Genomic DNA, 18564 nt, shown 5'->3' on the forward strand with positions numbered 1-18564 from the left:
CACATTGATTTCCTAGGGCAGGAGGGAGGGAGGAACGGGGAGTGACGACACATGGCTCCCAGGGCTCCTCTGTGGGGGGATGAAAATGTTCTGAAACTGGATAGGGGTGATGGTAGCACATCGCTGCAGATGGACTCAATGCCATTGAATGGTACATTTTAAAACGGAGATTTTTATCTCAATTTAAAATAATAACTGTACTTTGAGCTCATATTCTTTCAGCCCATCCTTCAGGGGGAATGGAAAATGCCAGCCCCTGCAGGCAGCATGTAGAGCTGTGTTCTGAAGCAGCCTCACTTTCTTTCAAGGGAACCAAGGTGCCTTCCCAGAGTCCAGTCCCCTCTGGGTCACCCTGTGGGTCCTCTCCAGCTCCGCATGGCCTCCTCTCCCAGAACCATTCGCTGGTCTGGCCCAGCTCAGAGTTTCAAGGGAAAGTGGAGGATTGTTTTGAGTTGAGGTCTCCCGCCTATTTCAGTGTCACCTGTGCTGCTTTTTCTCCAGTCCACTCGAGGGATGTCTCCAGGCGTGAAGTTCTCAGTTCTGCAACACAGAAGGATGAAAATGCCATCTGGGTTTCCACTCCTGTCTGTGATCTTGAGTCAAAGGAGAGGAGAGGGTCCCTCTTACAATCAGAGGCTATGGGGGCCGGCAGGGGACCGCGTGCCATCCTGGAGGGACCTATATGAACAAACGGGTGAATGAGAGCGAGAGAGGGGCAACACTGCAAAGATTTTGGTGCCTCGTATCCCATGTCACTAGAGATAAAGACAGTACAAGGGTGATCCTTCATCACAAAATAAACGTAAGAAAATCAAACACTGACCATTCCCAGATGGTTATATTAATGCTTTCTTTGGGATCTATTAAATTCTTTCCTAATTTCTTCTTCATATGTTTTGATACCTCTGCAGTACTAGGGTCTCAAGTCTGTCTGTTGAGTGGTTCAGCCCTGGGTCAGAGGCAGCCTCTGATCCCACCCTGCTTCATTTGTTGGATGTAGTGTTTTACATACAGCAATTTGGTAAAGGTGATCGAGCGTCTTGGTCAGATCCTCTTTGTCTTTTCCTTTTTTTTTTGGCCGCACCTTGCAGCTAGCATCTAGCAGGATTTTAGTTCCCAGACCAAGGATCGAACCTGTGGCCCCTGCTGTGAAAGTGGCCAGTCCTAACCACTGGACTGCCAGGGAATTCCCAAGGTCCTCTTTGTCTTACTGACTTTTCCCCCATCATCTGCTGAGAAAGGGTATTGAAATATTCCAACTATGGTGTGGAACTATTTCCCCCTTCAGTTCTGTAAATTTTGCTTTATGTGTTTAAGGGATCTATTATTGGGCACATACACATTTAAGACTGTCATGTCGTCCTCATGAGTCAATTCTTTTATCTTTATGAAAGGTCTCTCTCTTTTATATTTTTGGCCTTAAAGTCTATTTTACTGATATATTAACATAGTCACTCTTACCTTATTATGCTCCCATTGTATGGTATTTTTTTTCATCCATTCATTTTCAATCTACTTGTGTCATATTTAAACTATATCTTTTATAAATAACATATGGTTGGGTCTTGTCTTATTATTCACTCTGATAATCTCCTTTAATTGCAGTGTTCAGCCCATTAATATTTAATGTAATTATTGATGTGGTTAGATCAGGCCTACCATTTTATTATTTGTTTTCTCTTCGCCCACATGTTTCTTGTTCTCTATCCCTCTTTCTTTATTTTTTGTATTTGTTGAATATTTTATAGAATTCCATTTTAATTTACCTGCTGAACATTCAGATACACCTCTTTGCATTATATGTTAGAAGTTGCTCTAGGTTTCACAATATACATCCTTACTTTTCACAGTTTAGTAAAGTTAATATTGTACCACTTTATGTAAAAATATAGAAATCTTGCACCCAATTGGATCCTTACCCCTCTCCCGCCATATTTTAAGCTATAGTTGTCATAAGTTTTACATCTACTTATACTGTATGTCTCATAAGGCAATGTTATAAATTTTCCTTCTAACAGTGTTTCAAAGAAATTAAGAGGAGAAATAGTCTTTTGTATTTACACATATATTTCCCTTCAGCCTGAAAAACTTCATTGACCATCTCTTGCAGTGCAGGTCTAGTAGAAACAAATCCTCTCAGCTTTCCTTCTTCTAGGTATATATTTATTTTGCCTTGATTCTTGAAGGGTATTTTTGTGAACATAGAACTCTTGGTTGACAAGTGGCTTTTCTTTCAGCACGTAAAGGTGGTCTGGATTCTGGTCCCTATAATTCCTATGAGGGTCCTGTGGTTATGCAAATTGTCGTTCCCTTGTAAGTAATGTTTAATTTTTCTCTAGGTGGATTTCAAGATTTTTATTTTTGTCTTTGGCTTCAATTTGACTCTGGTGTGTCTAGGCACGATTTTGTGTGTGCGTGTTCATTGTTTTGGATTTTGTTAACCTCTTAAATCTACAAATATATGTTTTCTACCAAACTGAAAAGTTTTCAGTCATTATTTCTTTAAATAATTTTTTCAGTCCCTTTCTCTCTTCTTCTTTGGAGACTCCAATTACCCATATCTTAGCTCTTTTAACATTGCCCCACAAGTCCCTGAGGTTCTCACTTTTTAAAATCTTTTTTCTTCTTCTTCAGACTAGGTAATTTCTAATGACCTGTCTTCAACTTCACTTCCTCTTACCTCTCTCATCTTGAGTCTGCTATTAAACTCCAGGATTTTTAAATCCCAGTGATTTTCAAATATATATTTTTCAGTTCTAAAGTTTCCATTTGTTTTTTTCAATATTTTCTATTTATAAACTGAGGTCTCCTATTGCCTCATTCATTAGGAGAGTACTTGCCTAACCAAGCATAATTATAACAGCTGCTTTAAGTCTTTGTCTGACAATTCCAATGTCAGTGTCATCTTGAAGTTGCCCTCTGTTAATTTCTTCCCTTCAGAGTGGGTCGCATTTTCCTGGTAGAGTAATTTAAGATTGTATCCCAGACGTTGTGAATGTTATGCTGCGGAGACTCTGAGTTCTGTTATATTCCTCTGAAGAGTGTTGATGGTTTCATTTTAGCGGTGACTCACATGGCTAAACTAAGACTGCAAGTCTGTCTTACCTGCAGTGGACAGCAGCTCCAACCTCAGTGCAGATTGTTCTGTCTGTCCCAGGCAGGTGTAGTTTGAAGGGCAGCTAGAGGCTTGGGCAGTGTTTATACACAGGGTTTGAGGGTGCCCTCATCTGGCTCTCCTTCCCGGCATTCCTCCTTTGCTGTCCAATGGCCGTGCTTTCCCTGGCTCTTTCCCCTGGTTACTTCAGCCAGAGGGACCACAGAGGGGGACCTTCCTGTCAGACGTTTCATCACCCCACCCTACACTGCAGCTGTGCTTCTCCTCAGAGAAAAGCAACCAAAAGGCGAACTCACCCATGCCAGTCGCTTCCTCCACATTTTTACCCCCCTCCAAAATATTTCTGTTTTTATCCTCAGGCATGCTCAGTAGTTATATTTTGCATTTTTTACTCTAGTTTGTAGCTGTTTTCTGTGGGAGGCATAGGAGGGTCCCTCTTACAGGAGCTCCTTCCCCCATTCTGAAACACAGCCCCCTGGGTCCATTTGGGACATCTCTCCAGGATCTCATAGATGGACCTCCAGCAAACCTACTGAAGAATAAGTCATGGTGCCCAACAGCAGGGAGGACCTTGTGGAAAGGCCCTCACCTGGTGTGCCCGCCTATGGGCCAGCACGAGCAGGTGCTATGGACTGAGTGGCTGTGTCCCCCTAAAATTCATATGTCAAGGTCCTAACCCCCAATATGGTGGTATTGGGGGGAAGGGCCTTTGGGAGGTGATCAGGGTTAGATGAGATCATGAAGTGTGGGGCCCATGATGGGATTAGCGCCCTCAGAAGGAAAGGATGAGAGATCTCCTTCCGGCATGCATGCTGAGGAAAGGCCATGTGAGGACACAGCGAGAAGGTGGCGTCTTTGAGCCAGAACCCAACCAAGCTGGCACCCTCATCTCAGACTTCCAGCCTCCAGAACTGTGAGGAATACATGTCTACTGATGAAGCCGCCCAGCCAGTGGTATTTTGTTGTATCAGCCCGAGCAGACTAAGACAAGAGGGATCCTGGGAAAGAAACCAGAATGGCCAGAGCTGCTGAGATGGGAGAAGCAAGGGCTCCTGGCAGGAGGGAGAGCCTGTGGGTGTGATAGGGGGGTACCTCCATTTGAACCCAAGCAAAATGCAGGTAAATGTTTAACACAACATAGATGGTGGTGGAGACTCAGGTGTGTAGGAAGGAACTTTGTCCATCCATTCAACATTACTGCCTATCAGGTGATCACCAAGCAAACACTGCACTAGGCCATGAATAGGACCCAAGCACCCAACCCGCCCTCCCAAGCTCACAGGGCTGTGGGGGACCCAGGCAGAGATGGTTCATTGGATACAGTGTGGGAAGGACTAGCTGAGCTTGGTCTGAATACTGCTTTTCAAAACCTTAAAGGAGAAAGTGCTTCCTCAAGGAAATGAGCGGCATCAAAGCATCTTCTCTTTATTTTCTTTTTTGGACCAAATACTAGCTAAAAGATAACACTGGTGGCCAATTCTGAGTGGAGACAGATTTTTAATGTGACATCTGGGAAATAGAGTGTGTTGCCTTCATAGACGTAGAGGTAACAAATCACCTGCAAGAGATTTCTTTTTCTGGGAAATAAAATCCCATGGGAAGAATTTTTAAAATATTGAATGCTGAAAAATACTTCACAGTATAATCCTGAGAGATATCAAATGAGTGGGCAGCTGCAGGGAGCCATGCAGAATATACTTGTTTTCCTTCTTCCCCTGTTGACAGGTGTTGGCTTCGAGGGGCATGGTGACTTAGCAGCTAGGCTACCTTCCTCAGCAAGGAATCCTTCTGCTCCCATTTACCTTTGAAGAAAAAGAGTCAGTGTGGGGCCGACATTGTAAACATGCTGAGCCCTTAGGTAAGTATGTCTCAGGGGTTCTGGTGACTCAGGCTGTTTGCGATTGAAATTGATGAGGAAGCATTTATCTTTCCTTCACACCTAGGATTCCTAGGTTAATTTTTAATTGTGCTTTATAGACATTAACTCATATATTTCTCAACGATGTAGGTACTAGTATGATCCCATTCTACAGATGAAGACACTGAAGAAGAGAGAGTTTACAGAACCCGCCCAATGTCACACAGCGAGTCAGGGGCAGAGCTGGGACCCACACCCTGGTCACCTGACTGTGGGGTCCATATTCTGAACAGCCCTGCTTACATTGCCCTTCGTCCAACTGGGTGGCTTCTGGACAGGATGTCCAAGAGTTGCCAGTGTGGTGCACCACATTCTGGCTTCTGCTGTTGTTGGATTTTGTTATTGTTTTTTATATCATTAAGCATTTAATTTACTAAGATCATGCTTTCATTAACATGGTTTATAATATTTAAAAATACAATATTATGAGCTACCCTATAGGAGCACAGACTTTCTAAAAATTTTTATTGAAGTATGGTTGATTTACAGTGTTGTGTTAATTTCTGCTGCACAGCAAAGCGACTCAGTTATACATATATCTTCTTTTCCATATTCTTTTCCACCATGGTTTGTCACAGGATATTGAATATAATTCCCTGTGCTGTACAGTAGGACCTTGTTATTTATCCCTCATCTATATACCAGGTTCTGTTTTGATTGGGTCCAAGGCAGTACAGCAAGGCAGTTAGAGTGCAGCTCTGAAGCCTGACTGCTTGGGTTCACATCCCAGCTCCAATGTTATTAGTAGCTGCATGCCCTTGGGCAAGTTACTGCCCCTCCCTGGGCCAATTTGCTCATCTCTAAAATGGAGATAAAAATTATACCTATCTCGGGGCTTCCCTGGTGGCGCAGTGGTTGAGAGTCCGCCTGCCGATGCAGGGGACGCGGGTTCGTGCCCCGGTCCGGGAAGATCCCACATGCCGCGGAGCGGCTGGGCCCGTGAGCCATGGCCGCTGAGCCTGCGCGTCCGGAGCCTGTGCTCCGCAGTGGGAGAGGCCACAGCAGTGAGAGGCCTGCGAACCGCAAAAAAAAAAAAAAAAAAAATTTTACCTATCTCATAGAGTTGTGAGGATTTATTTAGGAAATATATGTAAAGAGTTAGCATAGTGCATGGCATATAGTCAGTAAAGATTAGCTATTGTTATTTATGATCATTATTTTCATCATGCTCACCATCACCATCACCACCATCACCAACACCACCATCACCATCACCATCACCACCATCACCATCACCGTCACCATCACCATCACCATCATCACCATCATCACCATCATCACCATCATCACCATCATCATCATCTTTTTGTCTGTCTTAGAGGGATTTGGATTGCCTAAGTAATTAAGAATGTGAACAAAAGTGGTGATTAATCATGCTGACCTATGTAATAACAGTCATTAATGCAGCCTTCATCAAGATCATTGTTAGCAATTTGGATACCAAGGAGGTCATAAAGCAAATTAGTTTTACATTTGCCTCTCTATCTCTTTGGCACCTTTGGTTTTTTCATTTATTCTTACTTATTGAATGTCTTCCAAGTGCCAGGCACTGTCCTAGACCCCAAGGACACTATGGAATCATTGAGATAGACCAAGTTATGCTGTGACAGTCAGCAAACTCCCATCTCAGGGGCTGAACACACAAACTTTTTTTTCTTACTTGTGCTAGCTGTCCGATGTAGGGCCTTGCAGCCACACCACTGATTGTGTTAAAGAAAAATTACTCCTACACTTGTTAAAACAATAAGGAAGACTTTATTCAAGACTATTGCAGTAAGAGAGAGAGATTGAGTTCAACCCCCAATACGGCAAAGACAGCAGGGGATTTATAACCAATGGCAGAGTGAGGAGGTCAGTGGATGGAAAATTCCTAGGAGGAGACATCAAGAGTAGGGGGATTCTGGGACTTCCCTGGTGGTCCAGTGGTTAAAACTTCGCCTTCCAGTGCAGGGGGTGCAGGTTCGATCCCTGGTCGGGGAGCTAAGATGCCACATGCCTCGTGGCCAAAAATCCAAAACATAAAACAGAAGCAATGTTGTAACAAATTCAATAAAGACTTAAAAAAAAAACAACAGTAGAGGGATTCTTACTAAACTGTCCTAACAGGACTCTTGCTAAAGGCAGGCTAAGGACTCAAATACGAGGGCTCAGACGGGAAAGGTCAGGGAAAGCGGAATTTGGTCAGATGTCAAGGGTCAGGGGATTCTGGCTAAGCTGAACTTAGCAGGATTCTTGCTAAAACTGGGCTCAAAAAGGATGGACATGAGAGGCCAAGGTGGAGCCTAGTCGAGAAGAGGGCTCGGAGGAGCCTGTTTGGTCCAGGAGAGTCTCTGTCCATTGCAGTTAGTCAGGGACCCAGGATGCTGGAGGCTCTGCCTCTGTCACTGGCATCTGGATCACAGACGCGGGAACGAGGGACTCTGAGGTCTCATGTCGGCGAGCAACGTTTTGGCCTGGAAGTGATGCCTCTTCCTGAGGCTCACATCTTACAGACCGAGGCCGGTCAGCTGGCCATGCCTGATCGCAAAGCGGGTGGGGAAAGGCAGACCTACTGTTCTGGGCTGAGTTGTGTCCCACCCAGAAAGATATGTTAAAAGTCTTTAACCCTCAGGACCTCAGAAAGTGACCTGATTTGGAGATGGGGTCTTTACAGAGGTGGTCATGTTAAAATGAGGTCATTAGGGTGGGCCCTAGCCCCATGGGATTGGTGTCCTTATAAAAAAGGGAATTTAGACACAGATGCGGAGGGAAGAGGCCACGTGAAGATGGAGGGTTGGAGTGATGTGGCCACAGGGAACACTAACTATTGGCAGCAGAAGCAGGGAGGAGCAAGGGAGGGCCCTCCGGCTTCGGAGGGAGCACAGCCCGACCTTGATGTTTGGCTCCTGGCCTCCGGAACTGTGAGGGAATAAATTCCTGTTGTTTAAGCCCCCCAGTCTGTAGTACTTTATTATGGTGGCCCCAGGAAACAAATGAAGATTGGCCATCTTGGGGAACCAGATCCTGTGGACCCAGCAGGGCGTGAACAGAGCTGTGATGGGGGTGGGCCTGAGAGTCCACACTCACCCCTAAGAGGGGCCTCCCACCGTCTTGGGGGTGAGCAGGGCAAGGAGGATCCTGAAGAGCTTCCTGTAGGAGGCACGCAGAAGGAGAGTCCTGAAGGATGGGAGGGCTTAGGCCAGGTGGATAGGGGGCAAGTGAGCTTTTCAGGCAGATGAGTATAATGGCCCCTCCCTGGCTCTCTGCTTGAGAGTTGCCTGGGGAGCTGATTCCCATTCACCAGGTCCGGGTGCTTCCTGTTCTCCAAGCAGTTTTTCACTTCCCACCACTGCTGGATTATCTTCTTCTCTGCTCTGTGTCTTCTGGCTTTCTCTCTGCCCCGGACTCTACACGGAGGTGGCATAAACTGTCACGCTCCTGGGGTGGCCACATGAAGCCTAGGTTTCACCACTGGCAGCGGTCCATGCCTCTTGTAACTGTTCAGACTCTCTTGAGAAAGGCTCCCTGCCTCTCTGCTGGTGCCTCCAGAAATGTAATTCATCCCTGCTGCGTGGCCTGTATCGTAAGTCAGTGTATCCTAGACATGGCCTTCACATTTACTGAGAATCCATGGAGACATTTTCACATGATGCAGTAATAAGCAATTTCATTTTTACAGATTCACACCAAAAATCCACCGATAAAATGTGCGAGATCAGCAAAGTGCTTAACACACCATATTTCCCCTAATCTCTGCGAGCCCTCAGCAAGTTTCCTGTCATCCTTCCTCTCCCATGACAACAAAGTATATCTCCCGTGTGCCAGGCTCAGCGCTCCCAGCGGAGATACGAAGAAAAACCAGATCCACTCGGTCCTTTCTCTCTGCAACCCAGAGGTCATAGGAAAAGATGGACAGCAGGATTGGCTCTTTGTTAATGTAGAGTTCAAATAGAATCCTAATCACTTTGGGAGGGACAAAAATGTGCAGAAGATATTTGCATGCCTGTGTCATGGCAGCTTTACTCACAACAGCCAAAAGGTAGAAGCAACCCAAGTGTCCACTGACAAACGAATGAATAAGCAAAATGTGGTCCATCCATACGATGGAATATTGTTCAGCCTTAAAAAGCAGGAAGTTCTGACACCTGCTACAACATAGATGAACTATGAAGACATGACGCTGAGTGAAGTGAGTCAGTCACAGAAGGATGAATACTGCATGATTGCACTTATAGGAGGTCCCTAGTGTTGTCAAACTCATAGAGGCAGAAAGCAGAAGTGTGGAGAAGGGTGCCCCCCGCAGAGCAAGCAGTTCATCAGCTGAGAGTGAAAGCGAGGTTGGCTTATTCAAGAGCAACAGAGGCCAGATCCTTGAGGCCTGCACTTCTCATGGTAGAGGACCATTTAGAAGGTGTCAGAGCTCTAGGATGGAGCCAGAATCCCCAGTGGCGGGTATTACTGTACTGGTTTCCTGGGGCTGCCGCATCACAGCACCACAGACTGGGCTTACACAGCATAGAGTTATTCTCTCTCAGTTCTGGAGACCAGAAGTCCACGATCAAGATGTCGGTAGGGCTGGTTCCTTCTGAGGCTGTGGAGGGGACGCTTCCAGGCCTCTCTCCTAGCCTCTCGTGGTTTGTTGGTGATTCTTGGCCTTCCTTGGCCCTCCTTGGCTTCTTAGAAGCATCATCCCCATCTCTGCTTCCCCTTCACACGGCGTTTCCCAGTGTGTGTGTCTGTGTCCAAATTTCCCCCTTTTCTAAGGACACCAGTCTTGTTGGACTAGAGACCCATCCTACTCCAGTGTAACTTCATCTTTACTCAACCATTTACATCTGCAACGACCCTATTTCCTAATAAGATCACATTCACAGGTCCTGGGGGTTAGGACTTCAACATGTGAATTTTTCAGAAGAAAGGATTCAACCCATAATAACTACACCCTGTCAGCAATATTCAGTGCAAGATGCTCTCCAGACCTCATTACCCAGCCTCAGGGCACTTAAAGCATGCCTGGCATGTAGGAGTATTTGGTCGAATGAATGAGTATCATTTCTGGCTTTTAAGGCTTTCTGATGAAAAATGCAGTTAAAAACTGAGAACATTCCAGCTTATTTTCAAACTTTAATTCAGTAAATGCTTAAGGTCAGCCAGTTAAAAAAACACCAGGCTTGTTTTGGATCTAGGGACAGTGGGGTGAAAATGAGATCTCTGCCCCCTTGGAGATTAGCCCCTGACCCGAGATATTTTGTCTTCACCTTTATTTTTACTGAGCTGTGACCCATGAATGCATCCTGCATTCAAAATCTAGAAATAGGACCTGATCACCAAAGGGCAGCTGCTTATCCAATATCACTTGTAAACAGAGCCCTGGTTTTATGCATGGCCCGGATTAACCCAGCTAAGGCATTTCCCAGCCATGCAGAAGGAGTCATTGGCTTTCCAGAAAGCTCTTTAAATAGAGAGGGGCTGCTTGTGTTCAAGTTGTGATCAGATATTCGTTCCTTTTTAGGATTGGATAATATCCCATTGTATGGATGGACCACATTTTGTTTATCCAAATGGCATCCATCAGTGGGCACTTGGGTTGATTCCACATCTGGGTTCTTGTGAATAACGCTGCCATGAACATGCATTTGCAAGTATCTCTTCCAGACTCCCAATCATTTTTGGTCTTTGTGTTGTTCGGGGGTTAGTATAGAAAGCAGATATCCTAAGCATCAGGAGACTTAGTATAAAGAACAATCATTGGAAGGATTAGTGACTGCTGCTCTGGGTGCAGTGACCTCAGAACTCACCTCCGCCGCATCCAGGAAGGCAAAGAAGCAGGAAGCTGCCCATGATCTGGGGTCAGGACACCTGGTTGGGAAGGCTCTGCCACCATAGTCACCTTGATGGCAAACTGGCAACAGGATGCTGGGATGCTCTGGAAGTGACTCCTTTCTCCCCAGAGTTGTCTCTGTACTTTGGTCAAAAATTCATCTCTCTTCTGGTCCTTTGATCCATTTGCCTATTCCTTCCCCAACACCACAGTATCTTGATTACTACAGCTGTCCAGTAAGTTGGAGTGAAATGAGGTAGCCTGAGCCCTCCAACTTGTTCACTTTCAACGTTGTTTTGCTTATTCTAGATCCTTTCCCATTCCATGTAAATTTTAGAATCACCTTGTTGGTTTCTACAGCAAAAATCCTGTTAGCATTTTGATTGGAATTGCCTCAAATTTGTAGATCTGTCTGGGGAGAGTTGACATCTTCATGATAGCGGGTCATGACCTATCTCTGCATTTATCTAGGTCATCTTTGATTACTTTCATCACTGTTGTGTACTTTTCAGTGTTCAGATCTTATGCGTGTTTTGTTAGAATTTTTGGTGCTGTTGCAGATGGTACCTTTTTATTTTCCATTTTCAGTTTTTCATCGCTAGTATATAGAAGTACAATTGATTTTTGTATAACTGACCTTGAATTCTGTGATCTTACTAAAGTCACTTGTTTCCCTTCCTTTGTTGTGGATTCTCTGTGATTTTCTGTGTTGACAACCGTGTTGTTTGTGAATAGAGACAGTTTTCCTCCTTTCTAGCCAGTGTGCTTCTTTTTCTTGCCTAATTGCACTAGCAAGGACCTGCCATGTGATGTAGGATAGGAGTGATGAGAGCCTCCTTTTGTGCCCAGCCTTAGGGCTGAAGCATTCTGCCTTTCACCATGGGTGCGGTGCCAGCTGTAAGCTCTATCAGGTTGAGATAATTGCCTTCTGTTCCCACTTTGCTGAGAGTTTTCATCGGGACTGGAGGCTGAATTTTGTCAAGTGCATTTTCTGCACCAGTTGAGATCATGGATGATTGATCTAATGTCGAACCAGCCTTGCATTCCTGGGATAAGCCCACTGGATCCTGCTGTATTACCCTTTTTTATACATTTTTGGATTCCATTTGCTAAATTTTTAAAGAATTTTTGTCTGCATTCATGAGAGGTATTCCTCTATAGTTGTTGTTGTTGTTGTTGTTTGGTAATATCTTTAACTGGTTTTGGTTTCAGGGTAATGCTTGCCCCATGGAATGAGTTGGGTGTGTTCCCCTCTTCACTTTTTCTGGAAGTGTTTGTGTAGAATAGGCACTAATTTCTCTTTAACGTGAAAAGCATTCTCAGCGCCCCAGGCTGTCCAAAACAGAGACCAGCTCTGGTTTGCCAACCCTTGTCTCTTAAGATAGAAGCAAGGTCACTGTCACTTCCTAAGCTGAAGATTTCCGTATTCTACAAAAGGAGCTGAGTTAAGGCTCTGAAGTCATAAACTTTTATTCAGGAACCACAGGCTGACAGTTGCTTGTGGAAAAGAAGTTTTAGGAACGTTTCAGGGATCCTTGCTTAAGGCCACAGATAATGCTTCTCCCAGAAGTGTCCCCACCCCTGGGACTGACTTCCTGGCCCATTCTGGGGACAGGAATGTTCACCTACAAAATGGGCCTCTGTGCATCTCATGCTGGGTGCTTCTCTTTGAGGCCTGGCATTGTCCTCAGAGGTTCATCATTCGGCATTTGCACTTTGGTGATCTCAGAAAATGAGACCACATTTGGTCATCCATAGGGGCCACAGATTCAAGCCACTCTGCAGGGTCCCACCCTGGCTCGGTCCCTTGAGAGTCGTGTGACCCTGGGTGCCTTTCTCACCCTCGGCCACATTAGAGAAAAGGAAGCTGGTCCCTGTGTCAGCAGCGCCCCCTTAACAGTAAGTGCTCAGGCACGAATGTTAGTTCTTGTCATTGCTCTGGGTGACCACTTCGTAGCCAATAATGACATAATCTCAGTGTCCAGGCTGTCGAGTCCATCAACATGCTGGCATCAAAACATAGACTTTGGGCTCCCCTGGTGGCGCAGTGGTTGAGAGTCCGCCTGCCAATGCAGGGGACGCGGGTTCATGCCCCGGTCCGGGAGGATCCCACATGCCGCGGAGCGGCTGGGCCCGTGAGCCATGGCCGCTGAGCCTGCGCGTCCGGAGCCTGTGCTCCGCAACGGGAGAGGCCACGACAGTGAGAGGCCCGTGTATCACAGGAAAAAAAAAAAAAGACATAGACTTTCATTGTCTTGGGATTCTGTTGTAAGTGGTGCCCTTGGCCCCAGGGAAGCACCTGCAGCAGTTTGAATGGAGAAAAGCAGCAGGGAGTCGGAGGCCTCAGTCAGGAGTTCATCCATTGAAATTCCCTGTGGACGCTGGCGGAATGACAGCCACTCTGCAGGGGCAGAGCATCTGCACATCAGAGAGATGTGTATTTGGATTTAGTTGGTTTTGTGATATTATGTTTAGTTTATAGAATAGTTTTAATTTAATTATATAAGAGGAATTAGTGGGGTTTCCTTGGTGGTGCAATGGTTGAGAATCCGCCTGTCAACTCAGGGGACATGGGTTTGAGCCCTTGTCCAGAAAGATCCCACATGCCGTGGAGCAACTAAGCCCGTGCGCCGCAACTACTGAGCCTGCACTCTAGAGCCCGCAAGCCACAACTACCGAAGCCCACGTACCACAACTACTGAAGCCCGTGCACCTAGAGCCCGTGCTCCACAACAAGAGAAGCCACCGCAATGAGAAGCCTGCACACCGCAACGAAGAGTAGCCCCCGCTCGCCTCAACTAGAGGAAGCCCGTGCGTAGAAACGAAGAGCCAATGCAGCCACAAAAAAAAAAGAATAAATAAAATAAATAAATTTAAAAAATATTTTTTGAAAAAAGAGGAATTAGTGCCTGGTTTTATGTTATGTAGGTTATATTTAAAATAATTTGTCAATGTTGGGAATTCGTGAGAATTTCTTTTTCAAGTTGTCTGTATCTTATTCAGGTTTGAGAAATACTGATAGAAATTACATCTGCATTTACAAGTTTTGAGGTGGATGTAATTTTTCCCCTGCCTTGTCCTGTCCTGTTAAAGCAGTGTGCCCGACTTTGCTCACCAGGAATAAGGCTCTGGATGACAGCTGCCCAGCCCAGGGTGGCCTGTGGCTGTAGAGAAAGCAGGCTGGGGTTCCAGTCTGTGGCCTTCCACTCTCCGTGCTGTGACCCTTGCTTCCCTGCTTGCGATCTCCAGGGAAGGGCGTGCTCTGCGAGAGCCTGCCCTGCTTGGACGGGCAGATGGCAGGGTCCAGCTTCGATGAGGCTGACAGGTGCAGCAGGCCTCTGGTCTGTGTATTTTACAAATAAGAGCATCCTCCTAGCGATTTTTAAATGTTTAAAATAAAATTATGTGAAATACTCATAGTACTTTTTAAAAAATACTAACCTGCAATTTCTAAATGAGATTCTCATTTCCAGGAGTGAGGGATAGATATAATTATTGACTTTTTTGTTTGGCTATTACTTGTTCTAAAGAGACCTGGTAGGGACTTCCCTGGCAGTCCAGTGGTTAAGGTTCCATGCTTCCACTGCAAGGGCTGTGGGTTCAATCCCTGGTTGGGGAACTAAGATCCCACATGCTGCATGGCACAGTTGAAAGGGAGGAAGGAGAAGAAAGAAAGGAAGAAAGAAAGGAGGGAGGGAGGGAGGGAGGAAGGAAGGAATAAAGAAAAAGAAAGAAGGAAGGAAAGAAAGAAAGAAAAGAAAGGGAGGGGAGGAGGGAGGGAGGGAGGAAGGAAGAAAAGGAAAGAAAGAAAGAAAGAAAGAAAGAAAGAAAGAAAGAAAGAAAGACAGAAAGAAAGAAAGAAAGAAAAAAAGAAAGAAAGAGAAAAGGAAAGAAAGAAAAGGAAAGAAAGAAAGAAAAGGAAAGAAAGAAAGAAAGAAAGAAAAAGAAAAGGAAAGAAAGAAAGAAAGAAGGAAAGAAAGAAAGGAGGGAGGGAGGGAGGGAGGGCGAAAGGAATAAAGAAAAAGAAAGGAAGGAAGGAAAGAAAGAAAAGAAAGGGAGGGGAGGAGGGAGGGAGGGAGGAGGGAAGAAAAGGAAAGAAAGAAAGAAAGAAAGAAAGAACGAAAGAAAGAAAGAAAAAAGAAAGAAAGAAACAGAAAAGGAAAGAAAGAAAGAAAGAAAAAGAAAGGGAAAGAAAGAAAGAAAGGAAGGAAGGAAGAAAGGAAAGAAAGAAAAGAAAGGAAGGAAGAGACCCGGTAGTAGGAGGGTGTCACACAGGAGAAAAGCAGACTTCTGGGGGGTGGGTGGGGGGAGTCCAGCCACAGTCCAAGCCTGTGTTGCGACTGTGGGCTGCCCTCTGGGGCCGATTCTGTCTTCCTCGAGATGCACATACTTCAGGTCACCTGATTGCTGCTGGACCAGAGTGTAGCAAGTGTTTCCTCATTGCCAGAAGCCATGCTGGTGTAACTGGGGGAGAAACAGAAAGGCCTTTGCTCCCAGGAGCTCACGATCTGAAATGGGGGCAGCTACCGAAGTCAGCAGCCTGTATCTCATCCCGGAGACCACACAGGGTTTGGAACATCCGGATGCAGAAAGGATGGGGTTGGGATTTAAGTAAAGTGGCTGGCGTGCTGCCTGCCGCCTTGCTGCACCCCATGGACAGGGCTGTTAATAGCCCATCAGAATGTACGTGTTTGGGAAGGTTTTGAGGGCCGTGGCCCAGAGCCAAGCTGGCCAGATGCACTCCTCCGGTAGATGGGCAGTGGGGACGGGGCTGCCTGGTGTCCATCCTTGCCTTCCAGGTCCTCTGACCCGGCTCTCCAGTTCCTGCACAAGAAGGTCCGAGATGGCCATGCCCCGGGGAGGGTCCATCAGGTCACTGCCGTCAGCAGTCTGTACCCAGGAGCCTCTCCGGGTTTCCTGAGGACGTCAGGTCGGGGACGCACGGTGGGCAGCGCCCGTAGCCACGCTCCGGAAGCCAGGGGGGCTCCCCCTTGTGTCCAGGTAGGATTTTCTACAGCGTTGCCGTGCATGACGTGGACATTGACGTGCACATTGACGTGCACATTGACGTGGACATTGACGTGGACATTGACGTGGACATTGTCAGCGCGTTGCCTGGAGAATCCGTTTGCCCTGGGGAGCACCCCCTGCCCGGGTGAGAGTGCGGCTTTCCTCGCAAGGTCCTCCCCCCAGCATCTGGGCTGTAGCCCCAGTTGGTGACCCTGTACAGGACGCCACAGCCCCCAGCCCCCAGTTTGAGGAGCGAGTAAAGTGATGCGGGACATGATGCATAAAAACGGTTTCGGGGGGTCGCGGCTGAGCCGGGTGACCGCACTGCACTCGTCAGCTGCTCCCCAGAGGCTCTGTTAATAGAGGTGTCACACCTGTGAACTGAGAGATTCGTTCTTTCAGTAAACGTTCCTCCAGCCCCTGCCGTGAGACAGGCTGTGTGCAGCCTCTGAGGGGGCAGAGGCCCGTGTCCGAGGGAAAGGGCAGCCGGGCAGCTGGCGGGGCGCGCAGAGGCGCTGTGGGCGGCATCCCGGGCAGGCGGGGGCGGGGGCGGGGCCTAGGATGCTCTGAAGCCGCGATACGCGCCGCTCGCCCCTGAGCGGGGCCCCTTCTGCTGGTCTTCCCCGTGGGCTCCCCAGCGAATGCAGTCAGCTGGCTGGTGCCCTGCCGGCAACTGCCTTGCAATCACGTGGGTTCCCTCTTTTTTTTTTTTTTGCGGTATGCGGGCCTCTCACTGTTGTGGCCTCTCCCGTTGCGGAGCACAGGCTCCGGACGCGCAGGCTCAGCGGCCATGGCTCACGGGCCCAGCCACTCCGCGGCATGTGGGATCCTCCCGGACCGGGGCACGAACCCGTGTCCCCTGCATCGGCAGGCGGACTCTCAACCACTGCGCCACCAGGGAAGCCCCACGTGGGTTCTCTTCTGTGTGGTCTCAGGGCAGCCCCTCCTCGGGTCTCCCCGGCAGGGTGACCCCACTTCTGACGGCATCTCAGGGCCCCCAAGGGCACAAGAGTGGAAGCAGCTGGGCCTCTCAAGGCTTGGGCCCTGAGCTGGCGCGGCACCATTTCCGCGGCGTTCTGTGGGTTGTGGCAGGTCCCAGGGCCGGGGACTGCCTGAGGGTGTGAGTACCCTTGGGCAGTCCCGAGGGAGGTGGGGACATCGGGGCCACCAGTGCAGCGGACGCGCACAGTAAGAGCTGGTCAGACGTCGGAGGGAGGGCGGGAAGAAGGGCCCGGTCAGGGACTGAGGCAGCGACAGCGAGGCACCCTGGGGGGCCAGGCTCAGCTGTGTCACCCTGAACCGCAGGAGATGGGGCAGGGAGGGGGGCCAGAGGGTCAGCCCATGGCTGTGGTCGGGGTCCTGGTCTCTCCAGACCTCACTGGAAACGTACGTGGTAGGTGACACCCACGAGGCTCACCCGTGTGCGTGTTTGGGCCAGGACTGAGGTGACGTCTGCTCCCCAGCCGGCTGGCTGAGCAGGTGTGTGGGAGCCGCGCGTGTGGGAGACCAGCGCCCGCCTGGGACAGCACGTTTGGGGCTCCGGCATGGGGGGGCTTGTCGTGCTGTGTCGCACTGCTGGCTCTCAAGAAGTCCTGTTCTGCTTGGCCCTGAGCTCTACGGCCCGTCTCTCGTCCTGTTGGAGTGAAGCCGTGAGTCGTCTGTGCTCTTGGCCCTCATCCCCCCTCCATCCTCATGCCGCCTAGTTGCCCCGCGGCACGTGAGATCTCAGTTCCCCAACCAGGGATCAAACCCACATCCTCCGCATTGGAAGGCGGATTCTTTACTGCTGGACCACAGGGAAGTCCCCAAAGTTGTTTGTTTGAAATAATCATTGGCACTGCATGTATTTTAGGTGCCGTCCTGTAGGTGTCCCTTTAGGGTTGTGTGAATACACCCCGTTGCCTGAAGCGTCATCAGAAATGTTTTAGCTCTGAAGCCTGTGACTCGATAGTTACTCCACGTTCCTGGGGTCGGGTGAATTTCAGGTGTCCTTGAAGAAAGTGGCTGGGGGGCTTCCCTGGTGGCGCAGTGGTTGAGAGTCCGCCTGCTGATGCAGGGGACACGGGTTCGTACCCCGGTCCGGGAAGATCCCACATGCCGTGGAGCAGCTGGGCCCGTGAGCCATGGCCGCTGAGCCTGCGCGTCCGGAGCCTGTACTCCGCAACGGCAGAGGCCACAACGGTGAGAGGCCTGCGTACAGCAAAAAAAAAAAAAAAAAAAAAAAAAAAAAAAAAGAAGAAAGTGGCTGGGGAGGGAGACCGGATGACCCCGGGGGAGGGGTGTGTCAAGAAGAGTCTGTGGGCCTCCCCGGCGCACCAGCCCAGGAGGCCCGTGACCTCTCCATGGCCCCATGGCCCCAGACAAAGAAGGAATGTCATGTCCCTGCTCGGGGTCTAGGTTTTCGCCCTAACTCTACTTAAACACACTCTGTCCAAGGGAAGAAGCTCCCACGGTCACCGGAGAGCTGCTCGTCGGGACACTCCAGGTGGCCGCAGCCTCACAGCAGCCCTGGTGGAGCCGGTCAGCCATGGACCTTCGGCATGAGGCGATCGAGGCCCGTGCGGTCAAGACAGAAGCACCATGAGCCACGGCGCGGCTCGAACCCGGGTCCCTGCCTGAGATCTGACAGCCCGTCCCCACGTACCCGATGCTGAGAGAGACGGGACCTTTGGTGACCTTATCCTTTGGAGACCGAGTGTGTTTCGTTACTGGGGTAACGGG

General features: G+C 48.4%; 1 protein-coding gene across 1 annotated transcript in view; it reads right to left on the reverse strand.

Moving 5' to 3' along the window:
- Positions 1–18564, reverse strand: part of TP73 (tumor protein p73) — a 680368-nt gene that overhangs the window by 605202 nt on the left and 56602 nt on the right. The window lies entirely within an intron of this gene.

The sequence above is a fragment of the Orcinus orca genome, chromosome 1 (genome assembly GCF_937001465.1).
Source record: "Orcinus orca chromosome 1, mOrcOrc1.1, whole genome shotgun sequence".
NCBI lineage: Eukaryota > Metazoa > Chordata > Mammalia > Artiodactyla > Delphinidae > Orcinus > Orcinus orca.